Here is a 27,895-nt window from a genome sequence, read left to right on the forward strand (position 1 = left end):
TGTATAGTCTTTGTGACAAGCTTCTCAGCCCAGGATTTTTTATTTTTTATTCCTGGAAATAAAAATGTCTGGGTTTCCGAGGCTAATGACACAATGACACAGTTGTAGTTAAAAAATATGTATTTTTTTTTGCAACCCATTTTTTCACCCATGCAGTCAGTGTCAATTATCTAATGTAATCCTGGGCGCTACACTTCCTCTGCCAAACTGGGGAGGCCAGCGGACTGACCTCATGCTTCCTTCTATGCATGAGGAGTCCAAGCTGCTTCTTTTCACCTGACAGGGGGGAGTATCCCCAGCCGGACGTAGCGTGTGGAAGGAGCACGTTATTCCGGCTCCCCGGCTGGCCAGGGTGAGGCAGTTTAGAGACCAGGATTACTGCATATGTTTTTGTGAGGGTACCTACCCTAGGGGACACGGGGAGAACATGCAAACTCCACACAGAAAGGCCCTTTCGCCAACCTGGGCACTGATGACGCGGAGGAGAGAACACGCCCACAGTGTCCCCAGCGGGAATCGAACCCAGGACCTTCTATAGCTGTGAGGCGGCAGCACTAAAATATTTATAATACAAATAAAAAACTAAATCAAACATTCAACATAATCGAGTGTAACATAACATAACATAACTCAAAAAGAAGCATAATGCAATGTGAGTGTATGTGTGGTCCAGCCAACACCTACTCTGGACTGCTTCGCTGCCCTCCCCACTATATGTGATGTATTCCCATACTTTTGTTCTTGCCTAATGTAAATCGCTCTGGATTAAGAGCGTCTGCTAAATGCCTAAATTGTAAATTGTTGTAATTGTCCTGTTATCAGGGTCTTGACTCTTGAGCTCTACGGTGTTGTTATAGTGCCACAGTGCATCTACGTAGGTTGGTGCGCGTCTTGCTTTTCCTGGCTTGGCCCTGCATGGGTTGGGCTCCCAGTCCCACACAGTATCGGTTTTCTTTCCTCTAGTTTCGGGGACCTGGCGCGGCGCCCTAGCTGCCAGCCTCATCCTTCTCCTTCCGCCCGGTGCCTGGCGCGGTGCCCTGCCAGCCTCATCCTTCTCCATTCTCTCTCCGACTGTGTCTGTGACGCATTCAGAGATGAGAAAAACAAGTTGCCGGCAGACACTTCCTTCAGGGTGCAACATCAATCAACATCTGCTAGGCGGGTGCCTGTGTTTGTTTCTGAGTCCGACAGGCATTAGTCCAACACCCTATACCCAAACCCTAACCCTATAACCTCACAGGGAAGCCACGGGTGAGCAGGCCTGGACTATAGCCACTTGACGTACGAGACATAATTATGTTCGGTGGGCCGGCATATGAATGGGCCGGTGCCCTTTTTCTTTTTTACTTGCCCCTTTTTTAAAGATTATTATGGTATTTATCAGAACACATGGAGGCATATTTTTCAGTAAAACTGGTAGTATTATAGGGCTTGTTTGTTTGTGCCTCGACGGTAGAGTATCTGTTATCTGCGTGCCGGTAGTACGTGGTGGGCTGGTCTGGGCCTTAATGTCGGGGCTGAAGTTTTGACCCAGTCCAGCCCTGGCTGCACATGCATCCGGGGTGAGTCTTAACCAGCCACGCATGTATGGGACTGTTGCACGTCGGACCAACGTCTGCGCCCCCTGCTAGGCCTGATCCTGCATGGTCCTTCTGCAGACAAACATGCACTGGATAAGGTCATGTTGACATACAGTACATTGATTAATTAGTGCAGGCAAACTCTTCCTATTCAGTGAGTAGACTTGGCTTTAGACTCAGACTCCAAACTCTTCCTTCATTTGGTTCCATTTGTCACACTCTCAGAGTTACAGACCTGTAGGCCTACTGGTCATGTTTTTGTGGTCATATTCTTTCTGGTCATATTACTGTTTATTTATTTTATATAAATTTAAACTTTGACAAAAATGTCCACCACAGGCCAACATGGCGATAGCCCCTGATCATGAGCTCTCTCCTCTGGCCCATTTGCCATGAGTTCTCTTCTCTCCACTAATTACCCTCCCTGATTGCCCTGAGTGATGTCACCTGTGGTAGCCAGACTAAGCCTGCAGTCTGGTGAAAGAGTCTGTTCAAGTGTACTGTTTAGGTAAGTTTGTGTCCTTTCTTATATTCGTTCTCATATGTTTACATGTGTTAGTTAGAATGTCTTGTTCTAGTAATGCATTGTTCTCCTTAGTTTCACGTTTGTCAACAAGTACAGTCTTCCTCTATTCTAGTGTTATTCAAGTCTCCCTGCAAGTTCCTAGTTTGGAGTTGAGGGTTCATGCATTTGGGTCCTAACAGTTTGTGACAGATAGGGAAATCATGGTTGTTTGTTTCATTTAATGTAGTAGGGAGTATTGAACCCAAAAGAACCAGAATTCTCTTTAAAATGAAAAGGCACCAGTATTTATTTTGACAGGAAAAGTAAACGTTGCATGTCAAAATAGAGGTTTCTCACAAGTATTGTATTCATCACAGAAGAAGTAATCATACGAATTGTTGCAGTACTTTCCAACAATCATATTAGGCCTACATGCCAGAATTTAAAGATGAGGTTGGGAAATAATGTGTATACTTTATTAAGGGGTAAATTAACATAAGCCAAGTAACAGTAGGCTATTCAATGAATTAAGCTCCTTCAGGAAGTGATCTTCAGGTGTATAGTCTATAGTTCAGAAACTTAACTTCAATTGATTATTTCCCCTTCAATAATACAAACATTGGCATTTTATTTTATAGTATGTTTATCGTTGATCACCTTTACAATGAGGTATAACTAGTAACGATCGTACAATTGTGGAATGACTCTGAGCAACACAGCTACGCGTGTGGGTAGCGCCAAAATCCCCCAATAGAGAGTATGCATGTGACATCATCATCATCAAACCCGGACGTTATGCAGGAACGCCCACTGAGTGGCAAAAACTACTTTCTGGCCTTGACAGCCCATACACACAAACAGAAAAGTCCTATCTGATTGCATTAAACAATGTTAAACTCACTTTGCCTGTTGCTTTGCCACTCGATTTGCCATTCACTTTAACCCATTTTGGGCGGGAACCCCTTTTGGTGTTTTACAGCATTATGTTATACTTTAGCTATTGAAAAATAGCAGATCTACAAGCTCATCAGCGCGGCACTTAGCTATTTTTGAAAAATCGTGAAAATGTGCCTCAAATCTTTGAATATATATATTATTACATTTTTTTAAATTTCGGGCCTAAATGTAAGCATGCGCATACCCTCTATATGCTTCTGTTGGTAATCACTCTCGTTTTGAGTGACCTGCCAGCACTTCGGGTCCTGCAAATTTGTCGAGTTTGTGTGTATGCTCCAAGCAGCGATGGAAATGATGCCACGTGTGTCCCTTCCGGATGACTGGATGAGGCCTGTGTAGTAGGTCAAGTGGAAGCTGGTGTTTCGTTACTCGGTGTGGCAGCATTATTTGGTGTCAGCCCTGGCACCGTTTCCAAACCTGCGACTAAATTCCGTGAGACTGGTGAAGCCAAAGACAGATCGCAAACATCAAAGTGGTCGTCCCCAGGAAGACGACACCCCAAGAAGACCCATTTAGATCTGAGGACGATTCTACAAAGGACTTCTAAATCCTGACAGTTTTCTGAAAGACCTATGTTTCTATGTCAGTGGTTGTCAAACTATTTCATGTCAAGGACCCCTAGAATTATATGTATTTGGCCGCCAACCCCGTCTCAAAATATGTTGTTCCAGGGACCTCCCCCAGAAGCAAAGATTTGAGTTAAAAACCTTCGCTCTGAAAGAATATATATTCAAAGATTTTCACCACATTTTCACGATTTTTCAAAAATAGCAGACCTACAAGTTCATATCGCGGCACCGAGTGCCGCGATATGAACTTGTAGATCTGCTATTTTTCAACAGCTAAAGCATAACATAATGCTTAATACACCAAAAGGGGTTCCCGCCCAGAATGGGTTCATTGCTTCACTGAGGAACTGTAGGCTTTCTTCCAGACATTTTCAGGCAAGGTTTGCACACAACGGTATACCACAGAAAGATGTCAAAGTTGAAGGGCCGATGCTCAGGTCTCAGTCGCACACCTGAGACCATGGCACACACCTGCCAGGTCACTCAAAACTAGAGTAATTACTAGCCTGGCAACCAGATGAATGTGCCACAAGGGAAAGAAATCTGCCCTGGGCAGTTTGGGTCAGAGGTCTGGCACTCCTCAGTTTGAATTACATTTTTTTTCATCACCCCAGAGTTGTGGGTGACGAATCAGAGATCCCACTATTCAAAGTGAGACTTTTTTTGCTGTGACGTTGGAATCTGTTTTGTCTTGGAAATAAAGCTTCCATAATATCTACGCAATGATATTAGTCTGGCCATGTAATTACCAACAGTAAATCTGATGAACCACCTTTTTTTTTAAATGTTTTTTTTGGTGGCTTTTTGTGGCTTTCGCCTTTTTTATGGAGGGACAAACAGTAGGCTGACAGGAAATGGGGGGAAGACATGCAGTAAAGGCCGTCGGGATCGAGAGTCGGCACACTGCCAGACTGGATTACCAGCCATGGTGCCTGGACCACTGAGCCATGGCCCAGGCCACTGATGAGAGCGGACGTAGAACACGCACATCAACAGGCTGGGTGCTGGGCTAAAGAAACTTCAGTAGGTATTGGATGGAGCCCGCACACCATGGGTATAAGAAAGACGTTCTTTATTGAAAATTCTGACAACGTTTCGATCTATTTGATCTTCATCAGGTCATGTGAACATACACAAAAGTTTGTACTTTTATATTCAGGGAGTGCCCCCATTAACCAATCAGAACACCACATTTTGGTGCCCCTCCCATCACTACAGGTGTGACACGTCACTCCTGAGTGAGTGGGTGGGGACCCAGACATTGATGTAAAAATAAACTGTTCAGACACTTTAGTGCACCAATTAAAAACAATTTAAAACCATTTTAAAAAACATACATGTATATTTATACTCATTTCACCAATACATCAAAATAAAGATCTCACACCAGGCCACTGATGAACCACTTTATGCCTATACTTGTAGATATGCTATTTTACAAAGATTTCTATACATTTTGTTACTTTTAGTACTTTATTAAGTGTGACGCCAATACCTACCTTCACTCAAGTACATTATTGAATACCGGAGTATTTCAGCATACAGTATTAATACTTTTACTTAAGTAAAACATTTTAGTGCAGGAAGAAGATAATGATACTGTGGCAATACTGAAATACAGAATGAAAGCAACAAATGAATCAATAATTCAACATGTACTGTATGCTACTTTACACCGACACAGGAACCATTTAACACAAATACAAAGGACTCGTGTTTATTTCATGGACACGGCTGTCAAAACCTATTTTGCTGATTGGTTAATGCCTTTGCTGTCACATTTCACTGCTGCTGGCTACTGCGACTCGAGAGCAGCCCCCAAAAAGGCCTCGGGCACTTTAGCACAGAAATAATTGATAGAAGGAACGACCATTCCCATAGAATAGACCTGACAATGTGTCACTGCCGTAGCCACGGCCCCTTAACCCATTTAGGCCTGAGATCAGATTCTAAAAATGTCTTCTTGAAAATGACAGTTTTCTGAAAAAGCTACGTTTCTATGTCAGTCTTTCCTCGATTTTTCAAAAATAGCAGACCTACAAGCTCGTAGCGCGCCACTCGGTGGCACGCTATGAGCTTGTAGATCTGCTATTTTTCAATAGCAGATGATGACATGACATGATGCTAACACCAAAAGGGGTTCCCGCCCAAAATTAATTAAAGTTAATTATTTCTCTTCTTTGTCTGTGTGTCTCTCATATTAAATGTATATGTATTGTATATCCCCCCCCAACTTTGTCCAAATATGGGCATGAATGATGTCATCAAAAATGATAACATCAAGATTTTTCCCAATATGGGGAATTTCCCAATTTCCAATACTTTTACTTTACTTGAATATTTCCTAAACTTTTACTTATACTCTATACTCAATAGTAATGTTGTTCTTTTACTCCTGTACAATTATTTGAAAACTCTAGTTATTTTGTAGGTTTTGATTATTATTACAAATCAATATTTCTTAGGCGGGGGTGTCGGTGCTTGTGGTGTGTTTGTGTGTATTATTGATATTGATATTGTTTGTGAGTCTGGACGGGAGCCGGCTTTAGTGGCAGTGCAATGACAATTTTTACGCGGGTGGTGTTGAGTGTGGGCGTGCTGCGCGACATGAGGAGATAGCCGTGGATCGACGCGGAGGGTAAGTCAGTACACATGACTACAGTACAGTACAGAAAGAAAGCTCACATCAGAATATGAATCCATGGAATAATAATAATAATAATAAAAAATAAGAACACAACACTAATAACAACTATAATATCAACAGTACAGAGTACAGTACAGTACATCAGAATATTAATCCATGTAATAATAATAATAATAATCATAATAATACTAAATAAGAACACAACACTAATAACAACAGTACAGAGAACTAGGGTTGGGATTCGTTAGGATTTTAACGGTTCCGGATCCTTCCCGGATCCCTCTTAACGGTTCCGGTTCCTAACGGTTCCCTTAACGGATCCTAATATAATTTTTTCCCCCTTTTTTCTGACATAGATTATGCTTATATTATAACTAACCTAACCAAGTACATAATAAACACAAATTCATTAATTCAATTATTGAAAATGCACTTTACAATTATGAGGTGGCACTATTATTTAAACTTCACCACCACCACCAGCAGCTAGCCACCACATAATTGTTGCAATTTGTACTGTATATTGCAATTTGTAGCCTACTGTATATTAAATATACAGTACACATTGCAATAATGATATTGTTGTGGTGACAAATGTTGTCTTTAATGTTCAGATTAATGTAATATGAAGGACCCCTTACCCTAATGGAAACAAGCCATAGTGCTTTCTTGGATTATAAAATCCTCTTGTATTGAACTGTATGTTCCTGTGCTTTTTTCTGCAAACTGTTTATAAAGTAATCAATCTATGGAGGTATATGCACCTAAACGCTGGGCTCTCAACAGTCACGCGATTAATTTAGAGCCAAATCAAAAGCAGTTGAGTTGCTTATAAGTTGTAAAAAATAAGTGCAGACAAATTGATTTGGCTCTATAGTTAACGTGATTCATAAAATATCAGACAGAAAGACGTCGAGTCATTGGCGTTCTAAATGAACACCATTAACAACAGTTGTACAATACGCCTAATGAAAAGCTCTGTAGACGTTAGTAGTTTTTATTTTCTATTACGTTACTAGCCTGGGGAAAGTAAACCAGCCTTGCATCAGATCGTCCCCCGCCGGCTGTGGTGGTGGAGCTGCGGGGAGAGCGGGCACGGCTTTCCGCATGGCTCACAAACGCCATGTGCCTAGATTATTCTCGTGAGTTGTGGACTCGTGTAGGCATATTGATTTTGAGATGTTTCCTCAATGTGGACGTGGTACAAGTTGCAACAACCTCTGCAGAGGGAACTATAGCATCGCATTTATTGCACTTTGCGTGCTCACTGCTCAGCCTCAGTCATTTCCCTCTCTGTTAACCACACTTTGGAGAGAGATCTGTGCGACATACTGTCCCAGTGTCCCACTCGCTCCGCGGCGGTCGCTGAATGCACAGAGCAGTGGGCGTATCCTCCCCGACCCCACTCACTCTGTAGGTGGGGTGACGTCACCCCAGGCTCTGCTTGCATGCACACACAGACACAGCGGAGCTAAATGACGACTGATGAGAACCGTTTGGGGAACCGTTAATAAAAAAACGATGGAACCGGCTCCGGATCCGCAATGTCGGAACCGGGTCTGAAATGGACCCGGTTCCGAATCCCAACCCTACAGAGAACAGTACAGTACACATGAGTACAGTACAGTACAGTACAAATACTTACAGTACAGCACAGTATACTGTTCCTGCGCCTTACCATGCTCGCTTTCATACACAAATACACAAAACCAAACAAGGTCACTCAGCCAGTTTGGCAACTTTGCGCTTTCCAAGCAAATGCATAAATGACAACATCATGGGTTGCCATTGCCTTCTTCCCATTTGCGTATCGCATGGCGCTAGGATGAGCGGGCCGAAGGCCCGCGAAATTCTAGTTTATTTACATTTGAAAACATGAAGTGGGACATTCTGCATAATGAGTCCTTTTACTTTTAGTATATTAAGTACATTTTTATTTTGTAAATTTAAATTCCTGGACCTTTATGAGTTGTGTTCTTAATGACATGCCGCCGTTGCGTGCCATCAAGTGGAACTGAAGTCTCACTGTCACACTCAACGGGTGTAGCAGTGAGTGGGGAGAAACTGTTTGAAACGTGAAGTGGTTGGTGTCCCGTGTGCTTTTGTTTACTTCTACGCTTCCGACCAGTAGCAACCACCCAGCCGTCCTGGTCCTGTTTGTGGGAGCCCCGACCAGCCGCAGTCGGTGACCGCGGATGGTGGTGTGCCCCCCGTGGCTGTGTGTGAGCGGGGGCTAGGGGCTAATTATATGTAATAGGCCCGCCGACCACCATCTGAAAATATGTTGTTCCAGGGACTTCCTCAGAAGCAAAGATACGAGTTAAAAAACGTTGGCTCTGAAAGAATATATATTCATATAAGCATTTAAAGTATGAGGTATAAAGTACAACAGCCTTGTGTTCATAAAACAGAAAGATTGGGTAAGACTGACGTAATGTATCTATTAGGACCTTTCACTGCTTTGTCTCAACCATTACTATATGGCTCTGGTCTCAGCCACCGCGGTAGATATTTTGACATTCCGTTTTTTCTTTTTGCCACTACTGTTGGAGCAGCCATAAACTACACAGGATCATCCCGATGTTCTGGGCATCTTTGTAATGTTAGTGTTAGTAAAAAGCAGGTAAAAGAGTAACGTTTGAGGCAGACAAACATCAGTCACTTTTCCATTCACTCTAGTAGAAGGAGGTGTGGGTTTAAACCGCAGATATGTCATCTCCGCCTACAGGAAATACGTTGCCTGTGACCATGAGACCCGTTTCTGAATCGGTCTATAGCCAAAGGGAGCTAACAAAAAGCTATCCTATACAAATGAGTTGTTAGGAGACTCACTTCAATGCATTCTTATCGGATTGATGGAGAAACGGACGTGTGTGTCAGCTGCTGTTTTATTGATGCGCACTGCGATTTAGAGATTTGTATTGCTATTGTATTACTATTGCTATTTAAAAATGTACCTTATGTTCCAGAGTAGAAGCAGGCGCTTCAGTCTAAAAGACAGAGATAGGCCTATCTCACAGCCCGCTTTCCACGCCCACTTCCGGTAGATAGTGGTGTCATTTAACATTAGGCATTTACACTTTTTTTCTCTGGAGAATCTAAGTACATTTCCTAATGTTAAAATGTCAAAGACCGATAATAATATGAAGAAAACACAATGGTATAACAAACTCAAATAAGTAGAATAAACCTTACCTTTACAAAACGGTAGTTTGTGGCTTGTGAAAATACCTCTTTTAACATGGAAGCCTATGGACCAGAAAAAAAATAACACCACTATAGCTCTAAAAGGGGGCGGAAAAAGGGGGCGGAGAAATGCTGTGAGATAGGCCTATTGTGGTCAAAAGAACACATTTGATGCCACACATAATTATGACATTTAGGCCTATACGCTTGAAGAGCACACGTCCATTGTGATAACTTACACTCTCAAAGTGGGTTCCAGTCTGAGGCTACCAGGGTTCCTTTGAGGGGGTTCTAAATAGACCCTTACAAGTCTGTACCTCGTGACAGTATATAAATGGACGGTATGGACCCTAACCCGTCCTTGACATGTAAAAGTTTCACTTGCAGCGAGTCAATACAGTACGTGACACACCGTCCACAATAACAATGTGCCATACTAGAGCATGATGACTTTTTTGTTTTGTCAGCAAGCCGACATCCTGTGGAAAGTCACAGTCTGTCACTGTGTCACTGAGACGGGCGGTGTGTGATTTGATGCTCCGCTACTACCGCTATAGTGCTTTTTAGATGGAGGAGGATTGAGCTGAGAACATGTGCGTGGTGGCTGGTTAATGATGTCGTTAACCAGGTGTCATTAAGGTGTCATTAACCCTTAGAAGGTGAAAGACGCCAATTGGCGTCTTCATCAGAATTCCGTAAATGATCAATGACGCCAATTGGCGTCTTCACAGTTTTTGATGAATCTAAACATATTAATATGCTCCGAAGCGCTGTTTAAATTCCTGAGCTTATATTCCAACTACATTACCCAGAAAACCCGTGTCACGTGACACACGTGTACGTGTTGCCATTGGAAGCTGGTCCCACCCCTGTAAACAGTGGGGGCAGAGGGAGTCTTCATAGTTTTCATTGTTTTGCCTGTTTTGCCGTCTCGCCCGAGCGATTTTCTAGCAGAAAAAGTTGAAAGCAGTACTATTTATTTGAGCGAGTTTTGTGGTAGTAGTATTGATCCATACGCGTCCCAGTCGCCTTCTCCAGGCGGAGTAGCCCTGGTCCAGTGCTTACAGCGAGACTCGCTGCTCCCTCCCTCCTTTTTTCATTGTCTCCCCATCGTCGTCCGATGAGCTATACCGGGAAACCATTGAAGAAGACGATCAACCCGGAATGTTTTGAGGTAATCTTATTGTAGAAAATGCCCTTCTATAGTGATCAGAAATCATAAGATGATCGCTACAAATAGATGCTTGGATAATTACTACTACTAGTCAGATCATGACGCCAGAATGACTCACCACGATGGCCCCCAGCCATTAGCCAGCACCAAAGGTGCTGGCTAATGGTGTTGGTCGGTGCATTGGTGCTGGCTAATGCCTGGCTGGAGGGGGGGTTGGTGTCGATCGGTTGGTTGGTGCAGTACAAATGTATCGTAGCAGGCATGCACGCATGGCAGTACAAGTATTTTATATTGTAGCGTGCCTTATAGGCGATCTGATCTTTAGAGTAATGTTCGCTCCTTGTATTTACTGTCTACAAAGACGGAGAACAAACATGCATCGTTTACTGAAGCAACGCGTGGTTGGTTATGATGACCTTGCTACAAGGATCGGAGGGGGGACGGGGAGTGAAGCTAACAGTAGCGTATTATATAAGATCTGTATGACGTTTCATTGACGTCTGAGCTTGCATGATAATTGCATTCATTGTATACAATCATGATTGTACATTGTTTAGTGTGTCTCCGTGTGATGATGATGATGACGATGATGTCAGATAGCCTACGTCCCCCCCCCCCCCCCCAACTGGCTAATGGCCGGGCTGACTACAGCTAAATGTTTATTTTTATATATTTAGAACTGGCATCAGATGAGGAGGAGGAGGAGGATGAGGATGATGATGATGATGAAGACGAAGAGTCAAGACTGCGATGGAGTTCTCCGACACTGAACCGGATGCATTCATTCATTTCAGTTGTTGTTTTTTTTTAATTTAGCCTACACACACACACACCGTCAAGAACAACTGGAATGCAGTGGTTTGGGGACACTGGGGAGTTTGGGGACAACTGTTTTGTATGTAGGCCTATTTATTTTCTGTAATATTTATTATAATTGTATTATGTTAGTAGTCATAAAAAATAAAAGACAAGCTTTTACAATGAGTTAGACCTGTCATGGCTATTTTGTTCACTATTCTGAGGTTTATGGTTTGACTAAGCGAGTTTCAACTGTGATTTACTCTGTAACGGTAGATGGTAAGAACCCAATTTCTTTGTTATAATACAGTATACATTCAAGTCTATATTTTGATACATATCATGGGCACAAAGTCATATCAAAACAATGTCCTTGGATGTGTTTTTTTATCAAAACTGTTTCTTCACAACAGGTTTTTGAGATACATGCATGAATAGACACGGTACTGGTAAGACTATGTAAACATGGTATATATCAAAATGTGCGTTAGAATGTCTAATTTTACCCCAAAAAAGAATTGAGTTTATATGATGTTCCATTTCAGAGCTAGGGGGACTTTTAGCTGGATAGGTCAGATTGATCATGACTGACCATGCTATTTATAGATGGCAAAATATCTACAGTGGTACATGTGAGAAACGTTTTATTTTATTTTAATTGAACTAGACAACTCACCCTTTAAAATGAGATATTGCATGGCTATGTACGCCCAGCAGAAAAAAAGTTATTTAGAAAATAAAACTTCAACCGGGCATAACTTTTTTTGTTGTCCTAGAAACACTACCCAGTGTAAATGCAGGCTCTTTTAAATGGCTTCCAACACAAAAACTAAACATTTTATCAACTCAGTTCATTTTTTTCCTGGAAGCAGACAAGCCAAGCTTTCTCTGAAGGTCTTTCGTTGTCACACATTCACAGCAGAGAATTTTCAATAAATCATTCAAAAACGCCATTCTGCCATAGAGAAGTCTAAAAACTATATAGAAATCCATGAAACTCTCAAAGAGTTAATGATGTTCTGGCCTTTTAACCCATTTTGGGCGGGAACCCCTTTTGGTGTTAGCATTATGTTATGCCTTAGCTATTGAAAAATAGCAGATCTACAAGCTCATAGCGCGCCACCGAGTGGCGCGCTACGAGCTTGTAGGTCTGCTATTTTTGAAAAATCGAAGAACGACTGACATACATAGCTTAGCTTTTTCAGAACTGACAAACATAGCTTTTTCAGAAAACTGTCAGGATGTAGAAGACATTTTTAGAAGGTCAAAATGGGTTAAAGTTGTGCTGGTAGTGGTGTCAGTGATTGCTGCTTTGCAGTCAAAGGATCTGCAAGCTAAAAATGTCAGTCGTATTTTGTACAAATTCAGATTTCATTAATGATGAAATTATGAAATGAGGCTTTATTAATTTATTCGCGGTTGGATATTGAATATTCATGTATTCATTGGTTTTGTGTGACAACTTCTGGGAACTCACATTATAGGAAATCAGTAGTGCTACCGTAGACACGTTATGAACTACTTTCTGTCAATATTTTCCGTGCATATGATTCTTTTTCTGAGAGTTTTGAAGTGCTCTTTTTTTCAGTAGCGCAACGTCCTGCTGCCTCTCTTGCATTATGTGCAATTTAGTAACAGGTGGTACGCAGGGCCGTTGAGTGTGATTTTCCAACAAGCGCGTCCAAACTCCAACGATATCGCTGCTCAATGTTTTGCCACTCAGTCTGTAGAGATGTAGGTGTGTGTGTCTCTATGGAAAAGTGATGCATGTGCATATCGTTGCTGTCGGGAAGAAACCTCACAACTCCATTTTTGAGGTTTTTGATGTTTTGGGCATAAATCAGTGCAATTGAACACCCTTTACATCTGTGTGTTGTTTCGAAAATATTGAACCAATGGAAAGTAGTAAAAAGTGCTTTGGACAAAACCTCTTAACTCCATTGGACCCTCAAAATGTCTGCTAAAGCAACTAACTCCACCACCTCTCCCCCTCTCATGGAAGTAATTGACAATATATAAAGTTACAACACCAACTTTGATGAGGCAGTATTTGCTTTGTTTTAAAAAATAATTTCCTGAAAAATATATATTTTTCATTTCCTGAATTATTTTTGGAGTTATGAGGTTTCCTCCGGACAGCAGAGATATAGGGGCTGTATTTTGCGTGTCTTAAGTACCAGGTCTTATTACTTAACTTAAGACCTGGAGGCGTGGTCAATGCTCTTTGGCCACTCAGAATAGCCAAATGGCATTGATCACGCCTCCAGGTCTTAAGTTAAGTAATAAGACCTGGTACTTAAGACACGCACAATACAGCCCATACTCTCTAAGGGCCATTAGGTCCATTCATCGATGTCCCTTTCCTGGCCCTGACCTCATTTCCCCCCCCCCCCCCCCCCCCCCACGCCCGCCCAGCCCAGCCCTGTCTTATACCCTCCGGTACAGAAACTGATCCCAGCTCTGCCTCGACGGACTTGTCTCCGCTTTCTGACCGCAGTTGTACACTTGTCAGAGAGGCACATAAATGATGGTTGTCTCTCCGTTCCAAAGGAGGCTTTGATTGACTTGTATCCACTTTCCAAATGCGGTCCTTCAACCTGTCCGCAGCTAGGGTACTGTAGGTAAGTCACGGTGACATAACTCACAGGTCCTCTCCGAGGATCGGTTACGCCTCTCCACTCCTCACCTATCCTCTTATCTCTTCTCCCGTCGTCTCCTCTCCTCTCCTCTCCTTTCGTTTCCTATCCTCTCAGACAGGGATAATAGCTCATATGTGTTGTTTTTCCCTCTGAATTTCAAAGATATTTCACGTATCTGTAGTTTTAACAGAACCGGCGGCTGGCCAATAGGAATCCCATGTTGCTGACAGTGCAGATACACTGAGACAGGCCACGTGGCGCATGATGGACACATACGGTACCGTACCAGCTGACAGACCAACCGGCGTATTTACATTTGCATAAACATGACTAGACCTCAGCTATATGCAAATGTGATCCGCAAAGCTCAAGGTCAAACTATAAGAAAATAGCCAGCGCTGATCAAATCAGAAACGTACTGTTATCTGTAAAATGAGATCTTTGTGTGTGCCAGTGTTGAAAACGGCAAAGCTGAAACAAAGTAATTGTATACACGGCAGCACCATCTACTGTACAACAACCCACATCCACCAGACATGTTTTAAGCTGCTGGATTCAATATTTAGATTAGGCCATTTTGATGTGTGTTTTATCAGAACCCTCCTATGTACTATAGGCCCATTGAAATTCAAACTTTTTTTTTTTTTTAACCATGTCACAGTAGACTCATTGGGGGGGGGGGGGGGGGGGGGGGCAGAACAAGCCATCAAACTAAAAGGTTTGGTCAAACCATGTGACTTCCAATGGAAGATGTGTCTTTTAGTTGTGAATGAGTAGTTAGTCGGACGACGCGACCAACGCCACGTCGGACAATGGCTAACAACAACAACAACAACAACGTCTCCGCTCCAGTAGAGCCTAGTACTGGCTCCAGCAGGGAGGCCATGCAGGCTCCAACCACTGCATTTGTGTTCCTTATATTGTATTCCCCTGCACTTCAATCCCAGCGTCCCCATTCTGAGCCCAACATTCGGCCGAAAATAGCAGATCACGTCGCACATTGTGAGCCTGTTGATCGGCTATGGTGTAGAGGGGAAAAATACCCTGGCTTAGGCCTCATTCACAACTAAAAGACACCTGTCTTGTCCATGTCTTGTGTCTTGTCCGTGTTTAATGGCCGCCCCAATGCATTTCCAATGGAAGTCACATGGTTTGACCAAACATTTTTGTTTGATGGGGGGCAGGGGGGCACAACACTAACCTGACTCCGCCAGATGGGGCAGCAGAGAGTACACTGTGTTCCCCCCCTCCTGCTCCCATCTGGGAACTCTCAGGCAGACTTGATGCCCGGCCACAAAACGGCCTGGCCAATCAGCAGCAGCTTCTAGCAACTTCTAGCAGCAGCTTCTAGCTGCTTGGCCAGGCCGTTTTGTGGCCGGGCATCAAGTCTGCCTGAGAGTTCCCAGATGGGAGCAGGAGGGGGGAACCCAGTGTACTCTCTGCTGCCCCATCTGGCGGAGTCAGGTTAGCACAACACAGCCATCAAACAAAAATGTTTGGTCAATTAAACCATGTGACTTCTATTGGAAATGCATTGGGGGGCGGCCATTAAACACGGACAAGACACAAGACAGGTTAGGTGTCTTTTAGGTGTGAACGAGGCCTTAAAGCCACGGGTAAACATTCAGCATATCAATCTACAAGCTCGATCACCACCCATTTTATATACCTCTGGCCGACTCCGGTCAGCGGGTTCAAGTGGCGAACATAGTACTCTACCGTACGGATTGGTCAAAATGATGTTTTATTCACACACACACACACACACACACACACACACACACACACACACACACACACACACACACACACACACACACACACACACACACACACACACACGAAAACGTATATATTTCAGGCAGGCCTGCCTATAGTATAGTCTTGTTTGTTTCCGTCTTTCTCTGGGTTTTTTCGACCACGTCTTATTTGCAATCGGGGTCACTTTACTCCCAGCGGAGGAGGCATCATGTAATCTGCATGTTTTTGGTGAGGATCGGTTTCCTGTCCTCTCGGGTTGAGGAACGGCAGATCCTCTTTCTCTCCTCCAACCTTCCTTCCCTTTTTCCTCCTGCCCTCGACTCTCCTTTCATCTGCTCTCTCTCTCTCTCAGCTGTGTTCTTAGTTACATTTGCAGTTGTCTAAAATGGGACTTGCGCGCGACGCCAAGCTACCTGTCGGTGTTCGGTTGAACACAGCGGACGTGTGTGTGTGTGTCTGTGGGCGTGTGTGTCGTGCGTGCGCGCGCATTTGCGCGTGTGCGGACGCTTGTGCAAATTGCCTTTGTCCTGCAGAGGAATGCAGAGATGGCTGGTACTATATGTACAAACTACAGTAATAGAATCATATAGTTCATTGATAAACATAACATCTAAACAAATTAACTGACAAGTCCAGCTGTGCATCTATAAAAAGCCTTTCTAGCTGAACTAATTCATCAACGTGTGTGTGTGTGTGTGTGTGTGTGTGTGTGTGTGTGTGTGTGTGTGTGTGTGTGTGTGTGTGTGTGTGTGTGTGTGTGTGTGTGTGTGTGTGTGTGTGTGTGTGTGTGTGTGTGTGTGTGTGTGTGTGTGTGTGTGTGTGTGTGTGGTGGTTGTGACTGTGTGCGCGCATGCTGGGTGTTGTAATCTCAGGATTGTTACCAAACTCCTCGTTAAGTATTAATGCCGGACACAGGTGCCAAATGTGGTGACTACATTTGTGTGTGTGTGTGTGTGTGTGTGTGTGTGTGTGTGTCAGAACTGACGTCCACAGGACAGAGCGGAGGAAGCTAGCCGTGGGGTGAGGTGAGGATGAGGGAGGTTTCGGAGGAAGTGCCAGCAGTGTCTTGCAACAGTAATGAATCTCCTGTGTGTGTGTGTGTGAGAGTGAGTGAACACAGCGAGCGGAGATAGTTCCACTCCTCCGTCCTTCCACCATGAGGCCACACCGAGGACCTATGTGTCTCCGCGCTGCTGCTGCTGGTGGTGGTGCCGCCGCCACTGGCCCGACTGGTTTGGTGACTGGAAACCGGCCAACCGAAGAAGACGAGCGTACGTCCTCCTCGCCCTTCCTGTGGGAGTTCTAGTTTTTTTTGGGGGGGGGGGTGGTGTTGGCAGGTCACTCTAGTCTCTGTGTATTCTTCCTTCCCTGACGGAGTGAATTGGAAGACGAGAGGGAGACGGCGGTGAAGAAGGGAAGAAGAGGGAGGGAGACGTTATACGTATAAACGGGAGAGGCCTCTATATTCCACGAATCCACAAGTACTACAAGTAGTACTTTCTTCTACAACTCTTACTACTACTGTACTGCTGCTGCTACTACAGTGCATCGCCGTTATCAAACACTGCCATGTGATCCGAGCTCTCTCTGTTGGCCCGTTCCACAGGTTCCAAATGGTTCCGCTCCAACTGCTCCTGGTATAGTCTTGTCACCGGTGTGTGTTGTGGAGTGACCGTTCACCGTAGCACGACCCGAGCCTCTCTAAGATGTGAACGCGCGAGACAACAAGAGCTTGATCTGAGGTTGTTGTTGTTGTGGGGCGTTTAGTTTGTTCCAAAATGGACCCAGCTGCCGTCGTGATCCCCACGCCCAAGTTGGAGGTGGACGTGGACCTGGGCATCGCTCTGTTCTTCGTCTCGGTGATGTGCTTGTTCCTGCTGGTCATGATCGTCCGCTGCGCCCAGCTGGTTCTGGACCCGTACAGCGCCATCTCCGTCAGCATGTACCAGGACGAGGACCAGACGGCGGACTAGGATGGTCGACTGACTGACCCGCGTAACAGATTCTACGACGACGTTCTTTTTTCTGTTCGTGGAAAACTGTCTCTTGCTCAGAACGTCTGTCCACAGCTGTTCTGTTGATTTGTTACTTTTTAAAAGGTATTTTTTTCCCAAATACAGATCTAACAAAAACTAAGTCAACAAGGCAGTTTTCTCTTTTGTACTATATATATTTTTTTTATTTATTATAATGCATATTATTTTTGGAGGATCATGTATGAGAGTCTACTTTCCCTTTGCTTTGTCTTTTCTTCACCAGAACTTCTTTGGTACCATATGCAGTTGAACAGCCATACGGCCAATGGGATTTATGTGCGGTGCCATGGCAACGCAGCAAATTGTCCTTTAGCGATCGAAGAAATTCTGCGTTTATTTCCACATGTGAAGGTGAAGAAGAGATACTGACAATTGAGCCAGGGCAGAGAGGAGCAAAGAGCGACACAGGTCTCCAGAAAGAACATAGGGTCTATGCACATAATACGCCATTTTGTTAATAACTTCTTATACTTCTGGGCCTCTTCCGACTTCCTTCCACAGGTGTTACTGATGATACTAATTGAGGCTCTGTTCCATTTAGTGTGCAGTGGTTCTCAAACCTTTTCATTTCAAGGACCCCCATAACTCTGAGAGCATAGCCCACACATGGAGCCAAATGGACCCATTTGGTTCCATTTGTAGTTGTACACTCCCCGAGTTACACACCCGGTCCGTACGGGCCACTTGGAACCCACTCAAGGACACTTCCCCACTGGTGTAGCAGAGTGTTTGTACTTTCCAGTGAGCCAATAGCAGCACCCCGACTCTGTTTGACCAGAATGGAACTGAGCCTTAAGGCCAATCGCCAATGTTGTTAACGATGATGCTAATTAATAATTAGTGTCATCGGTAACACCTTTTTGAAGGAAGTCGGAAGAGGCCCAGAAGTAGGAAGAGTTATTTCCAAAATGGCATTACCCCACATTGTGCATATAGCCTATTGAACTGTGCTGGTCTATTAATGCCACAGTAATGCAACTGATTATTGTCATTTAACACATTACTCAGTACTGAGAAAGTTAATGGACTTACAAGTGCTCATGTTGATAACATTATAATGTTGAACAGATATTTTAGGGAGTATTCTTAGTGGTGGACATTTTGCGTGCGAAAAGTCCATGTGTGCCTTGGCCTTTTTTGACAACCACAAATTATTGCAATATGGAACTAATTTACTATATAAGTACTTTGTTCTTTCCTACAGAGGAAAATGATACACCCTATAATAGTAGACTAGACAGTAGTTTCAATTTTAGTAACTTTAGTTAAGACAATTTAATGTTTACAGAGTGATAAATATTTTAGAGGAAATTTGCACGGATATAAATACAGGAGTGCCTTGATATTTTGACTTGCCCTTTGGGTGTGCCTTTGGTCCAAAACATTTCAAACCCACTGGTCCAGTACTACACAGTGACGGACAATCCAATATACTGTTGTTGATTTAATTGTATTATTGCCAAGTAATTCAGCTCAGGTTGGTGAGGCTTGATTGACTGAATAACAACAGTAGCAACCTATTTACAACTATTACTTGTAAAAGTAAGCACAACATATTTATTTATTTATTTATTAAATAAAATATAAATATGAATAATAGCACATGTTGAAAGTGTCTGCAGAGGGTGTAATATGCATTACTATAATTCAATATGAAAGTTAATTCTACAATTAACTTGACTGCAGGCTGCTGTAGTAACCAACGTCCTCTGCTTTTCCGTGTTTTGTTTGTTTGTTTGTTTGTTTGGGGGGTGAGTTACATCAACACAAAAGATGCCAACAAACTGAACAAGCAGGTGGGGAGTTAAAGGCCTATTCATAGAAACCAGTTTTCGGTGAAGAGGTGACCACCGCAATGGTGGTTAGTAAAGAACAGAGAGATGTGTCGTGTGAGCGATGACCACACGTTGACGTCATGTTGTAGTTTTCGGGTGGTCACCTCTTCACCGAAGACTGGACTATGAATAGTAGGGGTGTGCTGAAATATTGATATGGCGATATATATATCGATACGTCCTCCCGCGATAAATAATCGATATTGATTATTAAAATATCGATATCGGGAATTTTTTTTGAAATGTTGTTCATAATGAAGTGATGAACAACATGTTTAGAAAAGGAGGAAATGACAGCTAAAATAAAGCAAATCCCACTCAGATTCCACAGCAACCAGAAGTACTGAATTACTGGATGGTGATTTGTCCAAAGTCTCCAAACAGCTTTGTGGGAATACAAAATGCTGCATTTTTTCAGTTCCAAGTATTTTCTAGTTGCTGATATCGTGATATATCGTTGATGAAATTTCATACAATATATCGCAAATATCGCAATATATCGAATATCGTGATATTATCGTTATCGAGGGCCTAATATCGCGATATATATCGTATCGTGAGGAAGGAACCCATATCGTCCCACCCCTAATGAATAGGCCGTTAGGCTCCATAGTTGGGAGCAGGGGTGGACTGGCCACAGGACGTATACTGGTCATATTACCGGTGGGCCGCGACCGTAGGGGGCCGCTCAAGTTATGTTGTTTTTTTTGTTTTTTTTCCATGCAGGCAAAGTGAGTGACAAATAAACCCTCTTCTGTCTTGAATCCTTTTGCCAGCATTCTTGGGAGAGCAACAAAGGGTTCTTGTGTAGTTGTCTGTTGGTTTGTATCATTTATGTTGTTCTGTAAAAGTGGTGGTATTAGGCCTTTTTTGTTTGTGTGTGCCTCGACGGAGCGGGCGGTAGTGAGTTTCTGCTATCTGCGCGCTGGGCCGGTCTGGGCCAAATTAAATTTGCGCGAAAATGACCGGGCCGATTTTTTTGTCCCAGTCCAGCCCTGGTTGGGAGTTAAACTGGACAATGTTGAGGCGGTTGGTTGTGCAGGGGAGGATGACGTGGAGGCAGCTGGACGCTATACTCTGCACGGGAACTCCTCCCATCGCCTCTATGAGGAGCTATAGTGCGAGTGAGGACAGTGACCACAGACTCTCATGCCCCCTCGGCAGGCACGCCACAAAGTGACAGTTGGACCGTTCTTTGTGCCAGTAGCCTTCAGCTATAGATTCCCATGTGACAGTAAGACCTGCACTATATAATGTCCTGCTCTCTGGAATTACTGACTCTGGCTTTAACTCTGGCACACTTGCATGTGGACTATTAGGATTTGCACTACACAACTGTGACAAATGCATGTAAAGGTTAACTGATGATTGACTTAAGGCTCATACATATAGTCTCGATCGATCGGTGGTTAGGTGACCACCGAACTACAATATGATGTCACGAGCCGCGGTGAAGAGCAAACCACCGCCACCGCCCCAGCCCTTCTCTCTGTTTTTACTCACCACCGATCAACGTTATTTCAGCTCCGGTGGTCAGCTCACCACCGGAGCGGTGGTCACCTCGCCACCGAAGATCCAGACTATGAATAGGCCTATAGTCTATACAGGGGTAGCTCAGGTGGCGCAGTGATAAAGTATAGCTGCCCACCCACCGTCCACCACAGAGGTTGTGGATTCAAATCCAGAATTGGCCGGTGTTCAGGGGGAGGGAAGCTGAGGTGGGGAGGGTGATAATTGACCTATAGCAAAGCCCCTCCCCAAACTGCTATGGTCCAATCACAGCATAACATGGGTTAGACAAACCTCTCCACCAATAGTTTTCCTATATCATAAAACATTGTTTAAAAAAAAAATGTCACGCATATATTTTTCCAGTGCATAGACGGCAGGCCTCGTTGACGGATTTGGACAAGATTTTGGTTCCAAAAATGAACCAGTATTTAATGAGTAGAATCCATGATATTTACGTTGGAATGAATGAGCCCGGCTGGAAAGTGTCTAAGTGGGAGAGTCTAAGTGAGAGAGGGCGGGGCTTAGCTAAAGGTGAATTGTATGTTATGTATGTATAATTGTATGTAAATGCATATAATTCTACAGGCTGGCACGGCACCTTTCAGCTGGGAGTGTTAATTGGGTGGGAGGAGTATAGGACGAAGGATCTATATGTCCTATACTCCTACGGGCTCCTCGCTGGTACAGTAGGCGAGTCAGTAGGATACAAAATGGAAATGTGTGTGGGGAGGAGTCAAAAAGGGCCTTTCTCGGCCCCAACCCTCTCCAATTGTTTATATTGTGTTTCGTTTCCAAGATGGCCGCAGCACCAGGAAGGGGTGGGGCCATAGATATATATATAAACTCTAGATAGCTCACCCGCGCTGTTGGCCAATGGAGAGCGACGTCGTTACGTGGCGGCCATCTTACCTCGGGACACATAACATTGGGTCTATGGGGCATGTACTCTTAAATGACCATAACTTGCTCAATTTTCAACCGATTTTCAAACGGTTTGGTTTGTTATAAACGTCAGAGACGTCCGCATACTTATATGCTTTTATACGACGTTCATATAAAATAAATAAATTAAGCAGATAAGCGTCCTGAATCATAGCCACGTTGACAACGTTTGTAATAAACCAACCCGTTTGTAAATCCGTCAAGATTTGAGCGAGTTATGACTGTTTCTGTTTGAGCTGCCATTGAACATACTGTACTGTATCCCCGATGTAAGATGGCTTCCGGGTGAACGACGTCAGAAACTCCGCCTTGAGCCATCTAGTGTTTATATATATCTATGGGTGGGGCGATATAAATGCACCATTTATGGGGGGGAGGGGGGCACAACACATCCATCGAAGCTGTGTTCAGACACAAGTCAGGTGTCAGACACAAGGCAAGTGTCTTGAATGCAGCTCAGTGAGGGCATATGTCGACCCCGCCCACTCACCTCCGCCCCACCCCCTCCTGGCTCTGCGGCCATCTTGGAAACCAAACACAATATAAACAATGGGAGAGGGGTGGGGCCGAGAAAGGCCCTAATTCATTGGCATAACGACTAAATTGGGGAGAAAAAAAAGATTGTGGATATTCTGTTGATAGACTGTACATATATTCATCCATAGAGTCACTGTTGACACTGCATTCACCAATCTAGTTTACTAGTCGACTAGTAAATCCACTAGTCGACTAGTAAATCCACTAGTCGACCTTGTTGGTACTAGTCGATTTTGTAGGCCTCAAGATCAGGTAGCTTATAGTTATAGTCACCATGTACACAGTTTTTCAATGTACAAATATTTATTTCCAAAACTTTTTTAATTAATTTTATTTTTTTTACATAATAGGTAGTTAAACTACTAGTCGACTAGTAAACTAGGCAACTAGTCAACTAGTAAAAATGACTAGAATATGTACATTCATATACTCATTGGCAATAGATCTTCATTCATATAATTCACCTATACTGTATATGTACTGTCTATTAACATGTTATAACATAACATAACTCATTAATTCAGAGATCCAGTGCTGGTGTCAGAATCTGAATTATTTTATTTTATTCATTAACTTCACTTGGTTCTTGAGTTAAATTAGTGGTCTTAAAAGTTAATTAGGGGGTAAAACTAACTAGGCCACGCCTTCGGCCTGGCAGAGACGACAAAAAGGTTACAATGTTCTGGTTGAACTCTGAGATGGATACTTCCATTTGATCCATTTCAAATCTAGGGGGAATAGAACGTCTACAAGCTCACGGTGCATTGCATGCTATTTTCACTATTATTGATTTGTGTTGTTGAAAATGTCTAAATTCAATACTGCAATACGTTGAAATAAAATGTGTATTTGATTGAACTCTTTGAAAGCAAGGACTCCAGTACTAAATTTGACAGCACCACTTTCACATTGTAATTGAATAGGCTAATAGAGAGTATGCGCATGCTTAAAGTGAATGGCACATCGAGTGGCAAAGCAACAGGCAAAGTGAGTTTAACATCGTTTAATGTTGTTTAATGCAATCAGATATGACTTTTCTGTGTGGATGTATGGGCTGTCAAGGCCAGAAAGTAGTTTTTTGCCACTCAGTATACCCTCTATACTTGACCAGGACTATCCATATAAAGAGAAAATGGCTTAGCTAACAATGGCTTACCTAAAATTAATAAATTGACCCAAAACACAACAAAACTAGAAAAAGTGCCCTTCTGGGCACAGGTCTCCACCAGGAGGATAGGAGTGTGTGTGATGTTTGGCAAAATGTTTAGGAGTAATATAATCGTGTGTGTGTGTGTGTGTGTGTGTGTGTGTGTGTGTGTGTGTGTGTGTGTGTGTGTGTGTGTGTGTGTGTGTGTGTGTGTGTGTGTGTGTGTGTGTGTGTGTGTGTGTGTGTGTGTGTGTGTGACACAGCTTGGCCTGTTGTAGCGCCACCATGAGGCTGATTTGAAAACTGTCAAGTGGCATTTTTTCCTCAGCCTAGTGGGAATATGCACGCACAGTTTCACCGAAATCGGACGCTGCGTTGAGTAGTTGTGGCGATTTGTACAAAACGGGTACCAAGCGCGCTACTCCTGAAAAGTTTAGAAGCCAATCGTAGGCAATGAAGGTGGATTACATGACTATGGAGAGCATGTGTACCGATTTGCGTGAAATTTGGATAACATCTGAAGGAGTAATATTAGAAAATGTGTTTTACATATGTCGGCCTCCTGGTGGCGCTATAAAGAGCAGATGTGAAAAATTCCAGGCAATGGTTTTTCCTTGGCCTCTAGGGAGTTGGCATACAAAGTTATCCACAAATCCGTGCAGTTGGAAGTAAAAACACTTTTCGGCCAGTTATAGCGCCACCATGAGGCTGAGTTGAAAATGTTCACGTGGCATTTCTTCCTCGGCCTAGTGGGAATGTGCGTGCGCAATTTCACGGAAATCACACGATGTGTTCATGATTTGCAGCATTTTGTTTGAAACTGAACTTTGGAAGCCAATCTTAGCCAATCAGGATGGAGTCTGAGAAATCTGAAAGACCCGTTTGGTTGAATGGCTCTAGAGAGACTGTGTACCAATTTGCGTGATGTTTGGACAAAATCTGTAGGTGTACTGTCCAAAAACTTGTTTTGCACAAAGCGGCCTCCTGGTGGCGCTATAACAGGCCGTTCTGGAAATGTTGGGGCAGAGGTTCATCGTTGGCATCCAGGGAGTGTGTGTGCAAAATGTGGCATCGACCGGGTTAACAGTGCCGGAGATTAGCTGTTCACAGACGGACACACGGACGGACGGACGGACGGACGGACGGAGTGCAAAACATACTCTCCACGGACGGACGGACACACGGACGGACGGACGGAGTGCAAAACATACTCTCTCCCCATGCCTTCGGCCTGGTGGAGACAAAAAGTATTCCAAGTTCTGGCTGCGTCTGCCCCAGCAGGGCTGGAGAACTGTTGGAATACAAGGAAGTGAGTTGATCAAATAGAATCCATTTTCGGGTAGGCCTACTGCTTTCTCGCTCAAATGTTTTCAAAAACATTTTTGAGAGCAATGTTTAGCTGTAAATTACATTGTGTGTGTGTGTGTGTGTGTGTGTGTGTGTGTGTGTGTGTGTCAGAATCAAGCATTCAACCAAGCCATGTAATAACACTTGTTAACCAGTAGGTGTCCTACCTGACCACAGGAGGTAACTGCAGGGATTTCTCACACTTTTTTTGGCCCAGGTACCCCTTGGAGGGCTAAGGGGAGACATTATATCAAGCAGTGTTGTTTTTGGCAGCAAATTTTGATTTTAGTTTTAGTCATAGACTCATAGTCTCTTCAATAGTCACATTTTAGTCACCTGAAATGTTTTAGTGTTAGTCTAGTTTTAGTTGACTAAATATAAGATTTTAGTCGACTAAATCTAGTTGATTTAGTCGACTAAAATGTATTTTGGTGGGCCTTGATGCCGTCGTAATTCTTTTCACATGCTGAAAATAGCCGACCTACAAGCCCACAACGCGTCGCAGCGCGACGCGTTGTGAGCTTGTAGATCGGCTATTTTCATGCAACCAAGTGTAAAATGACTTGTACTGGATCTCTTGTCCACTAGTCCCTTCCTAACATTTTAGTCTAGTTTTTATTTGTTGACGAAATTGTCAGTATATTTAGTTGTCTTAGTTTTAGTCGTCATAGCTTAGTTTTTTATTTAGTTTTCGTCAGCGGAAAAAGGTAGTCGACGAACATTTTCCGTCTTAGTTTTAGTCGACGGAAACAACACTGATATCAAGTACCCCCTCATCCACGCACTACCGATAAGCACTTACCTTACATTTAGATGCAATGTATTAAAAACCTTTCAACCAAAGTCATTCAGACCCATTCCACATGCATAAACAGAAACCACTATACTATAGGGCTATTCAACTAAAATTGTTCAGGGGGTCACATTGTCAGAAACCCCCCTGGCGGGGTTGGCGAAAGGGCCTTTCTGTGTAGAGTTGTGTGCATGTTCTCCCCGTGTCCCCTAGGGTAGGTACCCTCACAAAAAACATGCAGTAATCCTGGTCTCTAAACGACCTCCCCCTGGCCAGCCCGGAGCGCCTGATGGAGGGGAAAGGAACTGGTTGGAATAACGTGTTCCTTCCACGCGCTACGTCCAACCAGGGAAAGTCCCCCCTGTCAGGTGTAAAGGAGCAACTTGGACACTCAGGCATGAAGGAAGCATGAGTTCCGAAGTCCGTTGCTCTCCCCATGTCCCCCATATATGGGGACTAGGTTGGCGGAGGGTGTGTAGAGCCCAGGATCACATTAGATAATTGACACAGGGGTGAAAAATGGGTTACAAAATCGTGGGATAAAAATGATAAAATAAAATAAAAAGAAACCCCCCCTGGTTCATTACCCCTTCCAATATCCTCCTCAGTGCCAGTATCTGCCCGACTGTTGTTCGTTCCGGGCGGAAGCCGTTCTGTGAGTTTCTCAGTATAAGATTGGTCTAAGACGGTTGAGGATCATCCTGTTAGTGGTCTTGGCGACTTGTGAGCTCAGGCTGATGCCACGGTATAGTTGTCCGTCTTGGTGAGGTCACCTGACTTGGTACTGGAACGATGTTCATTGTGCGCCATAGCTCCGGCTGCTCTCCGGGTGACTAAAATAGGACTAAAACGAAATGAAAGCTATTCAAAAGACTATGAATAAAACTAAAATTGAAATTTGCTGCCAAAAACAACACTGTATTCAATCAATCATGCAGGACTGGAGAACCTGTACTATTTGACCTACGAAGGAAGCGAGCTGAGAGTGGACATGGAGGACTTCAGGAGGAACTCTGCGTACGCTCACTACAGCAACTTCTACGTTGACTCAGAGTTCCATGGATACATGCTGCACGTCGGTCGCTTAACCGACGGAGGAGCAGGTACGTTTATAGTTTAGAAATGTGTTTTGTGTAAGCTTCATATAGAGGGTATGCGCGTGACATCGTCGTACCTGGAAGTTATGTGGGAACGCCCACTGAGTGGCAAAAAACTACTTTCTGGCCTTGGCAGCCCATTCATCCAAACAGAAAAGTCCTGTCTGATTGCATTAAACAATGTTAAACTCACCAACATTGCAGCTGTACGAAAAGCTTGAATTATCCTCTTTCAAATTATATTTTTTATTTGTTTTTTCAACATATAATTAAAACAATCCCTTAGTACATACATGTCAACGTAATAATAATAATGACAATAATAAACAAAATCAACAACATACGTAACAAAAACCAAAACGGACAGACAGAGCACTGCCATACATTGTGCATTTCCTTCATTGCTTTCATGTGTTTGATCTTTGTTTTCACCTATCGTTTTAGATAATCTGTGAAGGGAGTCCATGTTTTTATGAATGTCTTGTGGGATCTGATTCTCTCCATCTGTATGATTACAGTCATCTCATTAAGCCACTTCATAAAGCAAGGAGGAGAGGATGATTTCCAGTCTAACAGAATGATTTTCTGTTAGTTCTCGCTGCAACCATTCCGAGCATCAAAGCTTTTTGTTCTTCATCTGTATATTTTAAAGTATTCTCTGAGCATCCAAATAAAGCAAATTAATTATCCTCTTTCTATCTGCAAAGTTTTTGTTTCATAAAAATCCACCATAGAAATGTTATGAGCTACTTTCTGTCAAGAAATGCCCTGCATTTGATTGTCAGAGTGTCAGAGTTTGGAAGTGCTTGTTTTCAATAACACAACATTTTGCT

General features: G+C 43.4%; 1 long non-coding RNA gene across 1 annotated transcript; it reads left to right on the forward strand.

Annotated features, from left to right (window-relative positions):
• The first annotated feature begins 1,882 nt into the window (after nt 1–1,882).
• On the forward strand, nt 1,883–27,727 carry LOC306924486. The gene is made up of 3 exons (XR_013790166.1): nt 1,883–2,088; nt 26,904–27,068; nt 27,581–27,727. It is a non-coding gene; the product is annotated as an uncharacterized lncRNA (long non-coding RNA).
• Nucleotides 27,728–27,895: the final 168 nt, after the last annotated feature.

The sequence above is a fragment of the Electrona antarctica genome, assembly GCF_951216825.1.
Source record: "Electrona antarctica genome assembly, chromosome: 6".
NCBI lineage: Eukaryota > Metazoa > Chordata > Actinopteri > Myctophiformes > Myctophidae > Electrona > Electrona antarctica.